Consider the following 15,695-nt stretch of genomic DNA (forward strand, 5'->3'; position numbering starts at 1 on the left):
CATGGAGCCAGAAGTGGAATTAACCCTAGTGTGGCCTCTTGTGTACAATGAAGTACATTTACTTTGCTGGAACCTCCATGACCCCCTTTATTCCTTATTGTGCTTAATATTTCACCTCGTGATTCTGAGGTGTATCAGAGAAGAAAAATAAGTCTCCTTTGTGCACTAGGTATAAACAGAATCAATTTAAATGTGCCACTTCGCTCTCACGTACCCAAAAAAAGTCCCTTAAGGTTTAGGTTTATCAAGTCTGTGAACTTTACAGAAGACCCAAGCTGCTGACATCTCTGTATGATTCATAAAGAAACGTTCTGTTTACACATGAACATGAGCCTCTACAAGTAGAGTTTAGAAATTGCTTGAGATATAGGACAGAAATCAAATGCAGTAATGAAAGGCATTTGATTTTCCCCTAAAGGTAGCATATACAAGGTCAGCAAGTGAAACATGAATATTCTTCTTATTATCAGTGCTTCAGTCAGGCTATTAATCCAAAGCCTTTGTTCAGAGGCTTGTGACTCATCTATAGGTATTTACTAAGGTGGCAAAACTGGCACTGAGCTTGTGCTTAGAGGAAGAAGGTTTTCTAAATAAGCATTTTATCGGAATAATAGATTTTCCATCGTAAAGTTGTATGAAGTGGTGAAGGAAATTCCTACTCTGAAGTGGAATATCCTAATGCAGAAGATTCATAGGACTGAAAACAACAAATGCAGAAATGTTTTGTATTTATTTTATTTTTATTTTTTTACCAATCGTTGGTCAAAACAGTTTTCAAAGGAGAAAAAAATCTGCTTCCAAATATGTAGGAATAAATAAAACATAATAAAGCAATTCTACTGTATTATCAGGAAAAATACGTATGTGTTACAATAAATCTAAATTTCCCAAATAATATTTCACTTGGAAACATATTTATAGGAACTGCGTGTTCTCATAAGTGTAGTCACACTAGAGGTAGATCATTAAAATAGTTATAACTTTTTGAAGTGTATTGACCCTGCAATATCTATTCATGTGAGCGAAAAACTTGTAAATGGCTGATAGTACAGAAGTTACGTTACAGTTGTGAATCAGTCTTTTCTGTGGTTAAATTATAGGGTGCAGAAGGATGAGGGCGAGGCCGGTGGCTGTCCTTCCCCTTCGCCTAATTTAAGGAAACATTAGAAGATGAATAAGAATAGGATTTTCTTAATTTTAGGGTAGGTTCACAGCTCTCTGAGTTTAGTTGCTAACTTTTTTTCTTCCTAACTTTTTACTAAAATTGACCACCATTGGTATAAAGTAATGTAGGAGACATTACACTTTTCAGACGCAACGTGCTCCTAGACTGCAGAAGCAGGACTTCCAAGCACACAAGACAGCAGTTGCCTCAGACATTATTCGGGAACAGAATTCTGACCCTCTCCATTCCACCTTTTTACCATGTGTCTGCTTCTCATATTGTAGTGACACTAATGAACATTAATGAACCTGTAACGATAAAGAAGTTCTGCTCAAACCAAAGTTATATACAGTACAGCATGGCATATCTCCACAGCAGGATAATAACCAGAGTTGACGTGCTAGTGAAAGATCGATGATTTTTCCTATATTTTAAACTTTTCTTGTGCTTTTTATTCCTTTTAGTTTTTGGCAGTCTTTGGTGACTTTCAAATTTAGATTTCAAAATGTGAGTGGGAAATAAACCCTCTACTTGCAGGGCTGCACATCCACAATCCTCACTTTAAGTGAAGAACAGCGCACGGTCAACATCTCTGAATATCAGAATCATTTTATTTAGGTGTTTCTTTTTGGGAAGCTGTCAGAGTTTTATCCTAATCACCATGATCAGTGAAATAACATCCAGGAACTGCCTAAATCCTGTAATATCTTTCTTCCAGCACTGTATATTCTTTAATTGTTATGAAGCATTTGGTCAAATAGTAAGATTATATTTACATTCTGACAGTGACTTGTGGCCTTAGTCAAGGATCAGGGCTGGATGATGGATTTTTGGAAGTTGTTTTGGTTTTGTTAAATTGATAGGAAAAAGACCATTCTGACCCAGCAAGTCAGTAATCAAAGTGTACAACAGGATACAACAAACATCAAGAAGAGGAGGAGGGAGGAGAAAACATTTTTTCTACACGAAATAGTAATTTCCACTCTTTACCTGCTTGGCCACTGTTTCCTTTGGGACATAGATTCCAGGAAAGATTATTTGCAAGTGAATGAGTCCTTGATCCTGCAAACATCTGTTCAGGTAACTAAATCCACACATTTGCTTTAGAGAATTGAGGCTCCAGGGTTTTACACATTTATAACTGCAGCCTCATGTTTGATTCTCTGATTACCTTCTTGTCTTGTGTCATAGTGACAAAATGGCAATCAGGCACTTCTGCTTTTATATTTACAGGAACTTTGAATGATCATATGGAGACTCACACAGGAAAGCATAACTTACTTTGAACCTCCTACCCTTTCCTCATGTATGGCTTAAAATAAGTACACGCAGTTATCAAACTCTTGTCAGGACTTGTAACTTGTCTGCAATAACAAGGTTAGCCAGCAATAGCAGTCTATGCTCTGTGGTTGCATGCCAGTAAAACACTGACAAATTGAAAACTGTAATGAGAATAAACACATTATGAATATACCAAGCACACTGACACATTTACATTAGGAACTGCGGTCATAGTAAGTAGCCTTGTCCTAACCAACCCCTGTCTTTTGAAATATGGCCTCATTTTAAACTTATCATGTGTTCTAAAACAGTGGTAATAAATGTGTCCTGTGTGCCATAACGCTAGGTTTTCAGGACATGACTTGAAATGATTTGCCTGCCTAGTGTATTCCTACTTTCCCCAGTAAGCAAGATTGAAAGTTAATAACAAGAATGGTTTCATAAATGAAAACATAAATTGTTATAGAGCTGAATAGAGTTATAATTTATAGGCAATCAGAATCTTCAAGCAATAATTGTTCTATTATTTTTGTTTGAGTTTCTTTTAGTATTTTTATTTTTTTTTTCTGCAGATAAGGTTTGGCATGTGTTGATTAATAAAACATTCACTGAAAATCATTTTCCAGCCATGAATTCTCCTAAAATGAGCTCAGTGATGTTCTCTAAATCATACAGAGGATTTTATGGACAGGAAAGTGTAACTTCCTGGGCTAGTAGATGACATGTACACGCACAGTAAGGGTTTTAAAAAGTGGATTACTACATCACTCTTTGAAGCTATAGGTCTAAATTCGGTTATTTATTTTTAAAAGTGAAGTGAAGGAGGTTGTTTGATTCTACTCCCTGGCACATTTTCGTTCAGAGTATAGAACAGCGCAGTCACAGGCGCTTGGTACGATGGGCAGCCCCTGGCGAACAGAAGCACAGCTCTTAGCAAGCAGGTGTGTCGCAGTCAGGAGCGAGCTAGATTGGCAATGCTGCAGAGGGAAGTTTGCACAGTGATTGCCAGCACTGGCTGGAGTAGTCATTATCTTTCTGCTTTGCGTGAGCATTTTCAACATCTACTTAATTGTCTTCCTCCTTTCTGCCCCTAGAACAGATGAGGTTCGGCTGGTGCCTGTAGAGGACGTGTCACACAGGAGGGGAACCGCAGGGTAGGAAGGAAACTTGGGACCCCGGTGTAATTTAAGTAACCCAGGGAAATGCTGCCAGTGGCTGGGAATGAAAATGAGCTCTTCAGAGACTCCAGAGCTGTTTGTGTTGTGGAGGATCGACTCCCAGCCAAGCCCTGGCATCCACGCAGGACCTGACAGGCTGCCTTGTGGGTGTCCTAGGCAGTCCAAGAACTACAGTACTAGCCTTTGTTGTCACTCAGATTTGGGGAGCAGGATGTCAAAAAGGCAAAGGAAAGAGGTGTGGCCATAGACCTATTATCCCTCCTTATCAGCCCATGGAGCTGGGCCAGTACCTGAGGGAAGAGCGTGGAGTGTGATTGCTCACCTCCCATGGAGAGAGGGTGCATGCCTTGAGACTGTAGCTGGGTGGTTTTACTATCCTGCCAAAAATTTAGAAATTTCCCTCTTTGTATCAGGATGAAACAAGCATTTTAAGATGGTTCTGGAGAAGCCTAATACCTATAGGTTATTAGGACACTCACCTGGACAGAGACCCAAGCTCCAAGCCCTGGTTTTGCTTGATAGAAATGGGACATTTGAACTTGCCGTATGTTACAGGTATCCCCTATTCACCATCCTACTTGTTTTTTGGGGGTGATGTTTTCTTCATCTCTCTGTACATCTCTTTCCTCCACCCTGTATGAATTATTTAGGCAGTCGGAAAGAGGTCAAGCAGAAGAAGTGAGAGACACTATCTTGGGTTAAGGGAATCTGAGACTGTGGACCCAACACCAGGTAACATTTTGTCATTACTCCACTTCAGTAATGTACCTTCCTCCAGAAGGACAGATGATAGCAGAGGGAAAAGGACTGCAACATTCCCTAAAAGAACAATCAATCCTATCTTGGTCTTGATGGCAGGGTTAACAGGCAGTTAGTCACTAGCACTGAGATGACAGGATATACTTAGAAGGGTGCATGGGCAAGGCTGCCTGCCACTGGAAATCTCTTGTGGAAGCTGGATAGTAATCACATGTAACTTCAGTGCCCTGAACTAACCCTGTGTGGGTGCTTCATTCTTCCTGCAGGCTATATAGAGAAAATAGGCTCTCAAATCAGCTACCTGAACGTAGGAGTCTAACGCCATTTGAGATACTCCAGTGCAGACTGTCTGGCCTGCAGCTAGGGCTTCAGAAGGGCACTGCTCTCCTGCAGCACCTGTGTCATACCTGTCAGCCTTGGGCTGATGTCTTGGCTACCCTAAACTATTCCAAGCCCTAGATGCTTAATTCTGAAAAAAGTAACTGAACTCCCGGCTCCTAACTTGAATTGCCTTGAATTGTACCTGGTCTAGCTGCCTAGAATAAAGTATGTCTGTATAGGTGATACGAAAATCTCCCTCTTCCTTCCTCCTCAGAGTCTGAGCAGATCTACTGGGAACCATAATCTTGAAATCTGGTGCCACTGGGAGGGGTATGAACTTGGTCTGGAAAGCTCATGCTGTCCACAGGAGTTTACATCAATGCTATGCTCTGCTGCTGGAGGTCCGATGGTAGGACTTGCATCATGCATCCGTCCAATCTCTTTGCACTCTCCTGTTTTATTTTCTCTTCTATCTCTGGTGATTGATGACTAGCCTCATCTATGATTCTGGACTCAAGCTTGCATTAATGCAATTTCTTGGATCATCTTCGGATTTGGCTTCTTCAATAGAAATATGGTATTTGCTCCTTTTCCAATTAACAGACTTAATGCTTTCCATTTCAGTAATTTACTGATATGGATGGCATTGAACTGGCTCTTGGAAAATACTAAATAAAATAGATGGTGAGGCTGAAGTAACAGTATTAATTTAGTCATTTTGCCTTTTCAAGATGTTAAATATAGAAGCGATGCTCCAGAATAATTTTCTCTTGAGTGAACTGAGGTCTGAGCATTTATCCCAGGAACAACTTTCCTAAGAAGATTGAATTTTAGCAAATGTTTTAACTCCCTGTTCTGTCAGGTTATCTGCCGTATTGACATGTTTGGCACACGTGTAATCTTAGCTGGAGCTAAGCAAAACTTTTTCAGTGATTCTCTGCTTTTACAGCACAGCCTTTGGCTACTCTTAGCAGCCAAACTTAGGGTAAACCTATGTTGCAGACAATAGCATCTCATGGTGCTGTGCAATAGTGCAGAGCTTCATGAAGGTTAATATACTCTGCTGAAAAGACTTTGGCTGAATTAGCCAGTGGCCACTGTCTTCTAATTAATCGTACGTGATTTAGTCCAAAACCAACTGTCAGTCACAGTAGGGGCAGTGTTACTAAACTATCAGTGCACTGTCAAACAAAAAATATTTCAGGTGCATGGCAAAGTGGTACCGACTCAGTACTTTGCCATAATTACACTGATATAACTAATGCAGAAAAAGGTGTAAATCTTTTTTATCAAGTCTCTCATTGTCCTCTTGTCTTTCTCCAGAATGTAATAGTGGCCCAAAAAAGGTTGAAATTCAGATTAAAGTAAGAGATCACCCCTTAAAAATAAATAAATAAATAAATAAAATATATGTATATATAAAATAAAGTTAAATGTTTAAAAAAAGATACAACAGAAACCTGAGAGGAAAATTAATGCTTGGTAAATTGTCCCTTTAGTGAAGGTTTCCTTTCCAATGGTTCAGATTATAATAGTGTTTTGCAAAGGTTTTTAATAAGCATGGATATGGAAAAGAAATACTGCCAAGGTATCTGCCACAGAGACCTCAGTAAAACCATGCACATATTCATGTCAGCAGGAGAAATACACTGCCTGGAACAGATGCAAAGAGTTTGCAGAAGATGGAAGAGCTCTAATCTCAGTTCAAAATTTTTTGGATTTAAATATTATTTTATTCCTCTTACATTAGGTCTTAGAAGTTATGACTGAGAACAAGACCCTAAAGTATAAGTGAAGAGTGAAGTGACACTCAAAATAAAAAGTTATTAGTAGAGCTCAGCAATAAGTGATTTTCAAATGGCACTAACATTTTCAAAAGTTATATTTCTGTTGCAGAAAGAGAGGAACAGTCATAATCTTAAACAGTTAAGTTACCATATTATATTGCTGATAAGCTCCTCTTCCCTTCCTTTTTCATCTAAGCTCTGGTAGGCTTATTAAATTTCCTTCGGTCCAGAACTGTTCAGTATATCTGGGCTTATTGTCTACCTCCAACATGTAGACTGTCCTTAGCTCTTCTTTTAAAATCTCTCTAGAGATCCTCTCTCTAATTTTCTGTAGCCAAAAGAGTCCCAGCTACCTACCAGGTGGCAGGAGAGGGTCTAAAATGTAATCAGTCTAGTACTACCCTACGCCATCTGATAACAAAGTAACCAAAGAAAGAGATGGTTGGGATGCTGCCACTGAAAGAGGGCTTCAACTAGAGCGGAGCGGTGGAACTTGTCCAAGTAAGTGTGTGAAATGGAGAAGCAGAGGAGAAAATGATGCTGAACTTCGTCATCTCTACGTATCAAAATGAAATTTCCTTGAATAGGTGTTTTGTAACTGCTCCTTCCAGTCCAGGAAACTATGCTATACTGAAAGCAGAAAGTTGCAACACGCAGACTGAAGTCCAAAAATCCCTCGAGACTACTATTTCCATCAGGGTACAGATAAGGGCAAACTCTTAAAGATTTATTTTGCTAGCATCAGATCTTGTCTTTCAGAGACATCTGTCTAAGAACGCATTTTAGCCTAAGTAGCATAACATGCATTTTGTGAAAGTAACAGAATCACAGTAGAGTGCGTGTTATACAAATACTTAGCAACGAAAATGCCATTGCCATTTTACTGAAGTGATTGTCACATGACCTCTCATCTATTCTTTTTTTTTTTTTGCATAACATTGAGAACTGGCTTTGACAGCTATCCCTGCAAAGCATTTGAAAAAAAAAAATTATTAGTAGGTAATCTGCTTATTCCCAATGTTGCCTGCTTCCCTTGGACAATGTACACTTTTTCATTTCTATTATTTAGCAGTTTTTTGAGCAATCTGTTTGGACTAGGTATAGCAGCTAGGTGCAATCTGTTTGGACTAGGTGCAGCTTTAGCAAGCAACAGTAATATTTAAGTGGGATAAATTTCTCTTTCAGAAACTTACACTCAGTCTTGCATGTTTTCTCATGATTAAGGTTAGCTCTCACTCTCTCTTTCTTTTTAGGATAAGCAGTATTGCATTTGTAGATATCTTGCCAATATTTAAGTTTAGGGTGTTAATTTTTACTTCTCACTCTAAATCTGATACATTTACTCTCTATTAACTTGAAATTATCTTCATAATGTTCAGTCCCTTCTGGCTGCAAAAAATCTATGAATTGAAAAAGGCATGAAGCACTGCTTTACAATGCTTAATGGTACTGTTTTTCTGATAAGCTGATAAATTATTTTTATCTTATTTTTTAAAAATAAAATAATGATAAAAATTGGTCTCCAGGAGCTGTGCAAGAGCAATACTTAAGCCTTAAGACAGTCAGAAGGGCTATTTTTACTTGGATCATCACAAGTATCTGGTTTATCTCACAGTTCAAAATATAGTTCTATTGGCACAACCTGGGGGAGGCAAACTGTGAAGTGGGGAGTGGGAAGGAGGAAATAAAAAATTTCTTCACAGCCAACTCCTTTGTATCATTTAATGACAACTTGTATCCCTCCTATCTTCACACCAAAAGCCATCTACTCCAAAATGAGTGGACCTTTTCAAAAGAAGACCACGTGGACTACCTAGGGAGAGCAGGTTACAGCCGCAGCTCTACTTTTGCAAAACTTTTTGCAGGCAGGATGCAGGCCCTACCACAAGTGAGACCTGCTTTTTGCAGCTCTCCCCACATATCCACAAGGTCAGATAAAGCTTTTTTCTCTGGTAACCGGAAACAAATCACAGAGTAGCCAGCTCCTCATACTTTAACTCATTTTGTCTCTGTAACTCCTAGCCCTAAGCACAGCGAGGAAGGAAAAGACTTCACTGTAGCATTGTTTTGCAGTGTGGTTCTCAGAAAAGCATAGATTAATCTGAGTCGTCAAGTACTGGTCACCAAGACTAATTCTGATGTGGCCTCAGGGCTTCTGCCACTCAAAGATACTGATTTGTTCACTATTTGCCCTTCACAGACGTTTGTACTAGACATATTACGATAAAACAGAAGAATGGTTTAGCCAACAACATGTGGGGTGACAGCGATGAGCACCACAAAACAAGCTGCCTGTGAAACAACTGAAAACAGCTGCTTAGGGATCCCACTTTTTGCACACAGTGGGCGCAAAGACCTAGTTGTTACACAATCTTTTTTCCTGGTAGGTTGTTCCTTTTAAATTCCATACATGCCTTGCAATCTTTGGGTATATAAAAGCTTTTCTACAATGGCTTATGGGAAGCACAGTACTGAAAGAGTTACCTTTCACAAAAGAACATCACAAAATTTATTCCCTCTAAAAGAAATTAAAAATTTTCTGGCATTTAAAGAATATGCAGTATGACTTTAAACGAAGATGTAAAACACTGGAGAAACTTTAATTTTATCAACTGCTGATGACACTGGTATCTCCTTGCAGCAAATGTGGATTCACAGGAAGATGATGCTATCTCTGTGTTTGTCCACAAGAAGAATGTATTAATACATATACGGTTCATTACTGTTAAAAGGCAGACCATCAGACCAGTTTTGAGAGCTAAACAGCCCCTCCCAAGTATGCAAACTTTCACACATTTGCAACTCTCTGCAAGCATTTTTAGGTCTACAGTTTCTCAGCATCTTTAAATAAAATTGTTTTTTTTTTTCCTGGAAAAATCAAAAACTTTCTTGTGTTGTACCACTACCACACTTTTAATTTAAAATCAGATAACAATTAGACTCAACTATGAACATTCCTTTACTATTCTTAATGCTCCCATTTTGTTTGATTCCTTCCTCATGCAAGTGGATATGAATGTTGGTAATTAAATTTTGCAACTGTCTTACTGGCCACCGAAAAGCTGAGAAACACTGGCCTACATCACTTACTAATTTTCCAAAAATAGTTGCTGTGATTCATTGTGAAAATCATTCAAAGACACTCTTCCCATAATAACTTTCACAACCTGGCAATATTATCATAACGGCAACAAAAACAAACTAGAACTGTTCCAGTTCCTACTGTCATAGTATACGCAAACAATACACGCTGACATTCCCAACACAGCGCAGCGTGAGTGACTCAGCCATGTTCTCCTATGGCAAGTGATGTACGTTGCACTAAATTATCTGCATTTAATACCAACTGACAACATGGAGACGTGGGCAAGCATAGTGTCATGGAAGGAATATTATTCATTTCCTCCAACTCCATTCCCAAAAGACAGTAGAAAAGACATGTACAAATTTTCAGCTCCTCAATGCATTGAGCTTTTGGGAATGTGAGTTTAAAATAGACAAAAACATGTGCAGCCCAACTAATGCCGAAAACAGCTAGAGATGAGAATAAAGCAGTAGCCTGGACAAGGTAAGAGCTAGCATGAACTTAGCCCTTACCAAGAATCCTTTTTCATAAAATTAACAAGCTCTTCTCTGGCATATGGTGTTGCAAACAGTTTTTTAGTTCTTCACAGACTAAGATTATGCAGTGCATCTTTTCTAGTCCTTATAGTTCTTCAGTGCCCATAACTGAAATTTAGTATTGAACACATACGTGCAGAGATGTGTTTTCACTGATGTTACACCACACATCTAATAAAGCTTAATATGATATATTAGGGTTACTGTTCCAATAACCAAATGTTTTCCATTCCCTGCTCCTTGCCCTCTTTTATCCTGTTATGTATGAAACTACAGCTTGATCCACAGTCTACTGAGGTCAGCAACAGTCTTCCTTTGGCATCAGAGGGCTTTGGACCAGTTGTATCAGTTCCTCAAGATACAGATCCCATGCTTTGAGTTTATTAGTGCTTACTTTAGATTGCTGGTACTTGGTAAATTCGGTGAGCTTGTTTGGTCAGGGACAGCCGGTTACAGGTTCATAACTGTTTCTTACTGCACAGTGGAGACTTTGCTCAGATCATGGCTTCTACATCACACTGTAATACAAAGAACAGTAAGTGAAATTCAAACTTTGAAACTATGTAATTAATTTCCATTCCAGAGAACTAAGAGAATCCAGCAATAATGGATTCTCAAGTACAGAGGTGACCAACATTTCTAAAATTCATCAACATGCAAGCTTTTGCTGAGTAAACTATCAACTTCCACGCTATTGCAGAATGACTGTCAGTTCCTGCCTCATAAAATCTAAATGTAACTTTTTTCAAAGAGTTAATCAAAGTACACCACCAAGAATAAGTCATTTCAAGAATTATCATCAACGAACTCATTTGAACCCAGCCCAGCTGCTGCCTGCAACTTCAAATGGATGCACCGTTTTTTGCAGGCACTCTACCTTCCTTGTTGTCCACCACGCCTTTTTGGAAAATGGGGAGAGCAACTGTTAAGGCCACAGAGAAGTTTTCAGAAAAGTTGACACTAAAAATGTGTTTTTCCTGTCTTGATGTGCTAATTTTCTTTTCATATTTATAAACAGTGGCTGGCATATATTTTGGCAGGACTACTGTTCTGGCTTGATTTACATTGTTAGTGCCAGTTAAAGAAAGTTTCCCCAAAATTTCAGATTATCTGTGGTAAAAGGACCATGGCCATAACATTGTTTTGCTTTGTTCATTTACAACAGCTCTTTTTTTAATCTGTTACTATTTTTTATTAAATGAAATGTCTCTCTCCATAGATGAGCTGTAGTAACTTTTAATGAGACTAGTTCTGTCAGTATTTTTGTATGTGTCTGGACTTCAAAAGAGATATGTTATCAAAAGCGCTGCAAAAGCCACCAGTGCTTATAATGCTGCTCATCCCTAAAATACTGTAATTGATCTCTACAATAGAGCAACAACTCTTTAATATTTTCATTATTCACCAGGAGCATTTACTGTAACAATAGTACATCCCATGAATCACAACATTATAAACGTTTTTTTACATTAAAATGGACTAAAGGTGGAGGATGCCTGTAAATGGAAAGTCACACATTAGTCAATGACTATGAATCAAAATGATCCTGGGTAATTAAGTCTGAAAGTGTTTAAGCACACTGCAAGAGAGCCAAAGAGTGTAAAATGCTTCTTCTGGGCTCAATAAAAGTGTAAATCATATCAATTTACTTTAGAATTTGACCCAACTCCAGTTTAAGGTACAGTACTGTGTAAACCCATAAAACCAGCTATCACAGGCTCTCAGTTTGTTGAATATTGTAATTAAGGAGACTCTGTCAAGGTTTTTCTCACTATTAAGGAAAACATTCTATACAAAACAACCAGGGAGGGCTGAACTCACTCTCCCTAACTACAAGCCCATTTAAAGACCATTTCTGCTCATGGCATGTTCATGGCTTCTTGTTCTTTTTAGGAGATGACCACAGTGGATAGAATCTAATGATAAAATAGGGAAGTAGAAAAGTAGCACTACAAAACGAATTGTGACATAACGTAAAGAATACCTCGGATAATAAGGACAGAGGATCTCCTGAAGGGATAGTAGTAATACTTTCCAAACATGGTCCAAAGAAATACCTAGCACATTAGATAGCTGTGTGTTTTCCCCTACCCTCTAAATCATAGTACAGTCATAATTTATTTATGCTTGAAAAAAAAAAGATTTAATTTACATCAAAGAAAAGTCTACAAAGTCAAGCAAGCTCTGCCAAACCTGTGGACCATAAGAGAAGTGTAAGATGTTCACAGACACTGAGTTTGCTCAGCCTTCATCATAATCCCTTATAAAACGCAAACTGAAGTTTGTTTGCTTATTAAAATAAGGCCTTTTTCTTATCCCTCTTCCCGTTCACAGATGCAGGCACGTGTTGGGTTGTTATTGCAGTTCATGAATTTTGGCCCATCTATGAAATTAGGCATCCTTCGACAAAATGTAAAATTTTATATAAAATGACAGGCTTGGAAAAAATAATATAAATTAAAAGGAGATAAACATAGCATTATGAAGCTGTGTTCTGTTAAATAGTTCTTCTCTTAGTCTGAATGGCTACATAATTATACCAAGTCCTATGAACGTCTTTTTTTCCTTTAACATATATTCCTGAAACTAGACAACTTATAATAGTACAGGGCAGGAGAATGACATCTATCATCCAGAAGGTTCTCATTATAGCTTACTTTATCAGTTCAATGGAGAAAAAAAACCAGCTGCAAATTAGAAGCTCTAATTAATGTTTCAGCTGAACTTAGAATAATATTCCAAGGTCTGATCATAAGAGTATGACATTAGGCAAAAGCTAGCCACATTAGGTGTCACTTGTCATTTTACCTGGCGTCCTACATGATGAATAAGACTGTTCATACAGAGAACAGGACATGTGTAGTTTAAAAAATACATCCCCGTAACACATAAATCATATGATATAAATTAAACGGTCCATATCGTATGGTTTTTAGTATTACGGAATCAAGATTTCTTATGCCAATTGGTAGATGTCTATGTTCTTCATTGGGCCTTTTAAAAACAAGCTATTTGATCTTTCTAATTGTTGTCATGTTAGTAATTATACTGGGCTAGGAAAGCTCTAATTCTTAACTGTGCAGAGGGGAGAATGTACAGTTATGACATTCCTGCAAAACCTTCATGAAAAAGATGTGATCCAGGGCAGTGAGGAAACTCTCAGAAGAGCTTTTGAGTTGCTGCAGTGCCATGCTGACACAGCTGTCCCATGCCAGGTCACTATGCTGGTCTGGGTGGTTGCCATGTCCTCAGAGTCAGAAAGCTTCCCCAGATCCCACCCCCCCAACTCTTGCCTGAGAGCGGCAGGGGAATTTCTAGCTCTTGCGCTTTTATAGGCTCCATCTCAACTATGTTGAGGCATGTCATGGACTTTTGGTTATTTGCTTTGTCAGGAGGGGAAGCTGCCTTCGGCAGGAGACAGGCTGAGGGTCTGCAGGGCTTTCATAACTCTCTCAAATCACCAAGCAGATGTGAAATCCACATCTCTGTACCACACATAAGACTGTAGGAACTTCTCTCCTACTTACTGTAGTTCTGAGAAAGATGGACCTGTTGGGGATGGAGACAAGGTAACATTTTGTCTGAGGAAAGCCAACTGAAGACTGTTTTGCCTCCTTTCCTCTGTTCTTTTCCTACTCCTTATTCCACCAGCTCCATGTGGCAGTGCAATGCATACAAATATTTTCTAGGGGATCACTCTTTCTTTTTGGTTTGTTTTCAAAATTTTTCTTCAGGCTGGGTCATTTCAGTCACGGCTTTACTGAGCAGCTCCACAAACAGTTGCACAAGCACAATGGAGGAGATGAAGACTATGGTACAGGATGCAGCAGTTATTAAACCATCAGAGACAGGGCAGAAGAGGGAGCATGTCAAACTGTTTCTAGTGTAACATGTTGGAATAACAAGGGTTTCTTTTTCTAGTTTAGCTATGCTGACTGTTCCGGAGAGGAAGGCTGGAAATGGAGGAGGAAGCAGAAACTTCATTTCTTCACTGCTTTCCTTCTTGCTTACATGGGCAGCAGAAGTTCCTGGCAGAAGTTTCAGCTCCCCCATCACTCCCAGGGCCAGTGCCATGGTCCTACAGCAGGGAGGCCACGACTGTTCCCATTCCCATCAGGCATAGTTAAAATCTCGTCCATTATGGGAAAGATTATGTCCATTCGGGCTGATTAGGGAAGAAAGGAGCTTAGGAGGAAGAAGAGGCCAAAGTGGATGGAAACGTCAAAATAACAGGGGAATCAGCTGCTTCAGCCATTCCCCTCAGAGACACAGGATTGAGGGGACTCTCTCCCATGTGCAGTGTGCAGGGACTGTCTTTCACATCTCGGTGCTGGAAAAGCAGGTTCGGTGGCGCACTTGGCTGTGACACTCCAGAAGCAAGTGGCATGGTTTCCCATTTCCCTTCCGCTTTTCGGCTCACCACACAAAGAAGTGGGCTCCAAGTGCTCAGGTGTGCCCTCGGTGCTTGATCTGGAGAGACAGGGGTTGGTGTCTGTTTCCTTTTCACCTGCTGCTCTGTGGTTTGCGCGCTGGCCGGGTTGCAAGGAGAGGTAAACAGCAAGAGGGGAGCTCTAGGCGCTTCCTTTCCCCTGTGCTCCTCTCAGCCCCTCCTGTTGCCCGGCCTCCACACACCTCTCTTGTCCCTGGTTTAAAAAAAAAAAAAAAAACAAATAAAGCCAAACCCTTTAAGAAGGTTAAACTCTCTTTGATTGAACTTTGCCACTCTTAAGGCATTATTTCCCCTTGCAGTTAATATTTGTCAGTGTGGTTCCTACTAACTTTTCATGCAAAACATGTTGCCTTTTTCTCCGTCCTTGTATTATTCAGCAAGAATTCACATTCTTCACTCACAAATACCTTTCCTCTGCATGCTCTTTTCCAGGCTGGGACCCCCCCCCTCCCTCTCCCTGCCGTGGCAGAAAAACAAGGGGGAGCTGTCCCCCTGCTCGCGTAGCCGGGGGGAGTCCTCCCGCCCCACGCTGGGGTGGCCTAGGGCCCTCGTCCCGCCGCGGCCGGGACCGATGCACCGGCAGCAGCAACTCGGACGAAGAGGGTATGGGTGGGGATGGGGCTTCTCCGGAGAGCTCTGCCCTGCCTCTCCTCGCAGGCCGGTAGTTAAAATGCCGTAATACAGGCCAAGTGCTTTACCTAGGGGACTACCATTCTCTTTTCCCGTCCAAGTAAAAGCTTTTTCTGCCACACTGCTCTACCTTCCTCTCAGTGTTTTAGCTAGCAAAGCTCACATCAACTCGCGCCAACACGCCAAATCACCTCCGGCCCTTGTCAAGTCCGCCGCGCTCTCTGTTCGAGACTGTGGCGGAGCGGGGCTAAGCAGGGCCGACGGCGGGGACGGGGCGGGCGCACGGATGCGCGTGGGTGTCGGAAAGTCCAAACGGGGACAGAGAGGAGAGGTTTCAGCAGGGGGAGGCTCCGGCGGCCGAGGGGCGAAGCAGGGAAGGGGAGCGGAGGGGAGGCCGAGGCGCGGGCCCAGGCCCGGCTTGCCGTTCTCGCGGCGGACCACGAGATGGCTCCGTGCGGAGTGACCCGAGCCAGCGCTGAGCTCCCAGGGGCTGCGCCGGGTGA

The 15,695-nt window shown here is 40.6% G+C and overlaps 1 long non-coding RNA gene across 1 annotated transcript; it reads left to right on the forward strand.

Moving 5' to 3' along the window:
* The first annotated feature begins 2,269 nt into the window (after positions 1–2,269).
* Positions 2,270–15,441, forward strand: LOC138066333 (uncharacterized). Its single transcript, XR_011139677.1, has 4 exons — positions 2,270–4,179; positions 4,275–4,356; positions 4,979–5,113; positions 14,034–15,441. It is a non-coding gene; the product is annotated as an uncharacterized lncRNA (long non-coding RNA).
* The last annotated feature ends 254 nt before the right edge of the window (positions 15,442–15,695 follow it).

The sequence above is a fragment of the Struthio camelus genome, chromosome 2 (assembly GCF_040807025.1).
Source record: "Struthio camelus isolate bStrCam1 chromosome 2, bStrCam1.hap1, whole genome shotgun sequence".
NCBI classification, from domain to species: Eukaryota; Metazoa; Chordata; class Aves; order Struthioniformes; family Struthionidae; genus Struthio; species Struthio camelus.